This window comes from Balaenoptera physalus (genome assembly GCF_965194825.1).
Source record: "Balaenoptera physalus genome assembly, chromosome: 11".
In the NCBI taxonomy this organism is placed as follows: Eukaryota; Metazoa; Chordata; class Mammalia; order Artiodactyla; family Balaenopteridae; genus Balaenoptera; species Balaenoptera physalus.
Window position 1 is genome coordinate 28,393,630 of NC_138896.1, and position 4,556 is coordinate 28,398,185.

Consider the following 4,556-nt stretch of genomic DNA (forward strand, 5'->3'; position numbering starts at 1 on the left):
CCACAGCTCATAAGCAGTGCCATGAGCAACACACAGGAATTTACAGATTTGCTGCCACTTGCAATTTGTGCTGATTAACATCAATTAGATAATTTTTCCAATCATTCTGACTGAAAAGAGAGGCAGATTGGGATAATGACAACGTGGGCACTTCAATTATATAGCTCTGAGTTAAATCCTTCATGGTTTGAGTAAGGTATATAAACACTTTGAATTTCAACTTCTGCTTCTATAATTTGGGAAATATAATGCATATTTTGTGGGATTATGTGAAGATTAAATTAGATAAATTATAGAAATTTCTTGATATAAATCCAGAAACATATTTAGGTTTCCTGGTGTGTGTGTGTGTATCCTATACAGCTGTACGTATTTGCATTAGAGATACATATATCATATATCTCTAATGCAAATATATACAACTGTATTTTAAATATGTATATATAACATTTACATATATTTTAGATATATATGTATGTATATATAAAGTCTATATACATATCCTATAGTTGGTATGTATAAATGCATATATACATATATTTATATACATATTCTTTGTAGTTGGTTTTATATGCATATTTTATATGCATATCCTATACAGTTATAGATATATATGTATATGCACATATATAATTGAGAATATGCATATTCTCTTGCACATGGTCTCTTTCCAACTGTTTCCTGTCATCCATCAGGGACTGTCCACACATCCTCCCTCCATTAGGATAGTTTCGATAGTTTCTTACACAACATGTTGCCTGGTACTACAACCTAAGTTTCTAAAATAAAACAAGCAAGAACTGTTGGGTCTTCTTAACTGAGAAGGAACTGAGCTGGAACTGAGCTGCATCGTTTCTTGTACATTTTATTGGTAAAAGCATCTCAGGAGGCCAGTAGAAATTCAAGATCGGCAAACTACTACATGGCACAAATACTGGGAGGTGTAGTTCATGTGGATTATAAATGTAACACACTACACAGATATCTCAGCAGCGTAATAAGTGTTTAGTCAATGCTTTTAGACCTAGAGAACATTTACATAAAAATGTGAACTAACATAGGAAGAGATAAATCATAGAAAACCTGGAACATTAAGTTGAAGTTATTCCAAGACACCTAGTTGAGTTATACTGAGGGTAATATTAATTGGTATGTAACTCATTGGAGTTCTAGAATACTATAGAAGAAATAGTATAGTTAGTTTACATAAACTTAGAATTCTTTTTTTCTCATCTCAAATTGTCCAGGACCCATTACTGGAAGAGATCATGTTTCTCCTAAGTGTGGCCTGCATTATTATAGTCCTGCAAACTTTTCTTTTAAAAAGTGTGTTGGAGGGGCTTCCCTGGTGGCGCAGTGGTTGAGAATCTGCCTGCCAGTGCAGGGGACACGGGTTCAAGCCCTGGTCTGGGAAGATCCCACATGCCGCGGAGCAACTGGGCCTGTGAGCCACAACTACTGAGCCTGCGTGTCTGGAGCCTGTGCTCCGCAACAAGAGAGGCCGCGATAGTGAGAGCCCTGCGCACCGCGATGAAGAGTGGCCCCCGCTTGCCGCAACTAGAGAAAGCCCTCGCACAGAAACGAAGACCCAACACAGCCATAAATAAATAAATAAATAAATAAGTAAACACAAAGTTAAAAAAAAAAAAAAGTGTGTTGGAGGAAATAAGTGGTCAAGTAAGTGTAAAATACTGTACTATATTTATTCCACATCAGCATATTTTAAAAAGACATTTATACCAATAAAGGGAACGTGTTCGCCTTTGTTTAATTCAGCATTCCCAAGACTTTTTCCCTCCACAAAACTAAATAGCATCCTAAATAAAATACCTTGGGAAATGCTAGAATCGTTTCTACACTAAAATCAATTTGGGAAGTAAATTTTCATCAAGAACTGTAAGGTTTCTATAAATGCTAAGATTTTAGGAATTACCTTTTTTTCCTTGTTACTAGCTGGAGAATTTTTGTGACATGTATCCATGTAATCCTTCTCATTTTGTGCTCTTATTCTTATGGAAATTCTCATTTAAAAATTTTTACTTTTCCTTAGGTAAGGCCAAGGTAGATAAAGAGTTTTCTGCAAACTATCCTTCTTTGAGGGGTCAACCAATGGCCCTAATTCTTGCTCTGCTCACCCGTTCCTCTGTATCCCACAGTATTTCCTCAACAGGGAGTTTCCTCTTGGCTCCTTCCCTTGGCTGTGCTCAGCAGCCAGGATGAATGCGGAGTACTAACAGGAATGTTTTGCACTACAGTGTGCCAAAAAGCTATTGTCAGACTGCAGGCCAGATCTCAGGATATACTCTCCTGCTGCCAGTGTTTGCTTCCCAGGGATGACTTCTGAGAGCAGAAGCAGCCAAGGAGGCAAGCAAGAGAAGGGATCTCGGATCTGGTGCCGGCTTCCTTGCCGCACTCCCTGACTATTGGTTCCTGCTCATGCAAAATGCTCCCCTTTGCCCCTCATCCTCCCAGTATCTCTCCTGAGCACGTGTGGGAACTGCGGCCAAAAAAATCTTCCCATCTTAATAAGGGTGAAATAGAAAGCAGAGAGCAAGAATGTCCATTTTCGGGCTTCCCTGGTGGCGCAGTGGTTGAGAGTCTGCCTGCCAATGCAGGGGACACGGGTTCGAGCCCTGGTCTGGGAAGATCCCACATGCCGCGGAGCAACTAGGCCCGTGAGCCACAACTACTGAGCCTGAGCATCTGGAGCCTGTGCTCCACAACGAGAGAGGCCTCAATAGTGAGAGGCCCGCGCACCGCGATGAAGAGTGGCCCCCACTTGCCGCAACTAGAGAAAGCCCTCGCACAGAAACAAAGACCCAACACAGCCATAAATAAATAAACAAATAAATAAAAAATTAAAAAAAAAAAAAAAAGAATGTCCATTTTCCCAGCACTGAAGAAGACAAAAATGGGTATCAACAACACCATTTTCATATCTTACTGGAAATCTCTTTGAGAGGGTCTTATGTTTTCCAGATCACTATTTTTTCCACCTAGTGAGCAGTGCCTCGAGGTAGTATTGTGTTAAGTTTTAAATGTAGAGCCAGTTTAAAACTTTTCTATTACACTTTGGAGTAAGTACCATTATGTATATTTTTATAAATGAAGCAACTAAAGCTTCAAAAGGTTAAGTAGTTTGCACGGGGTCAAAAATTCATAACTAAAATCCAGATTCAACTGAAAGTTTGCCTGCCTTCCCTTCCCTAACCACACTATGTTGATATCTAGACTGGCTCTAATAATTCACTTCGGAAAACTGACCCTTTGAATAAAAGCCAATTGACAATGGAATGGAGGATATGTTACTAATCACTGAAGTAACTAAACAGATTTTCACATTCATTTTTTTCTTAAAAAATGCGACAACAGGGAGTTCCCTGGTGGCACAGTGGTTAAGACTCCACGCTCCCATTGACATGTATACACTGATGTGTATAAAACTGATGACTAATAAGAACCTGCAGTATAAAAAACCAAACAGGGCTTCCCTGGTGGCGCAGTGGTTGAGAGTCTGCCTGCCAATGCAGGGGACACGGGTTCGAGCCCTGGTCTGGGAGGATCCCGCATGCCGCAGAGCAACTAGGCCTGTGCGCCACAACTACTGAGCCTGCGCGTCTGGAGCCTGTGCTCCGCAACAAGAGAGGCCGCAGCACTGAGAGGCCCGCGCACCGTGATGAGGAGTGGCCCCCGCTTGCCACAATTAGGGAAAGCCCTCGCACAGAAACGAAGACCCAACACAGCCATAAATAAAATAAATAAAATAAACATAGAATAATCATTAAAAAAACAAACAAACAAACAAAACAACTGATACTAAACTTTCATTGGGTTATTTGTATGGAAATATGTTAATATAAATGTTTCAGACATTACGTGAAATTTCTAAAAATCTTATATGTTCTGGTATAATGTTATAAGTCATAATTCTAGTTATTACTTTAAAATGTATATCTCAGAAATAACTAAATTTCCCTGTCAATTGCACCATTATGAACTTTTATCAAATCTTTAACTGTGGTCATTTTTAAGTCTTTTGTCATTTACAGACAGTTCTGGGTGTACTCTGATGCTTTTGCAAATATGTTCCTATAAAAGGGGTTCATCTTCAAGGAATTCATAGAAAAGACTCTAACAAGTACAGGTTTCTGGTAGCTGTACTGCTGAACTGAATGAATAAGCATTTTCAGAACTCTAATGAAAAACTGATGAACTCATAAAAGTGCTAACAAAAGATCAAGATGAAAAAAAAAATTAATTACATGGGACTGAGTGAACTGATGAGGATGATTATAATTTTTGTGACTTTCTGTTTGAATTAAAAAAAAAATCCCACAAGGACTCAGAGGCAAAGAATATACAAATCAATTTTCACTGCAAAGTAAAGGAGCTGTTACAGTGGAGGATTACTGGACTGAATGACAATATTATGACATAGTATGAGTGTGTTTCGTGTTTGGTAATTGCAATCATTGTTGCTTTTGTTGTGGTCATCCATTTACAATGCTTGGTGTCAGTCTATTTATCTCTTGTAAAAATAAAATACAGTGTGTGTG

General features: G+C 38.8%; 1 long non-coding RNA gene across 1 annotated transcript; it reads right to left on the reverse strand.

The window, feature by feature from the left end:
• Positions 1–2,600: 2,600 nt before the first annotated feature.
• LOC309637338 lies at positions 2,601–4,127 on the reverse strand. The gene is made up of 2 exons (XR_014250489.1): positions 3,804–4,127; positions 2,601–3,486 (listed from the first exon to the last, which is right to left on the reverse strand). It is a non-coding gene; the product is annotated as an uncharacterized lncRNA (long non-coding RNA).
• Between the last annotated feature and the right edge of the window lie 429 nt (positions 4,128–4,556).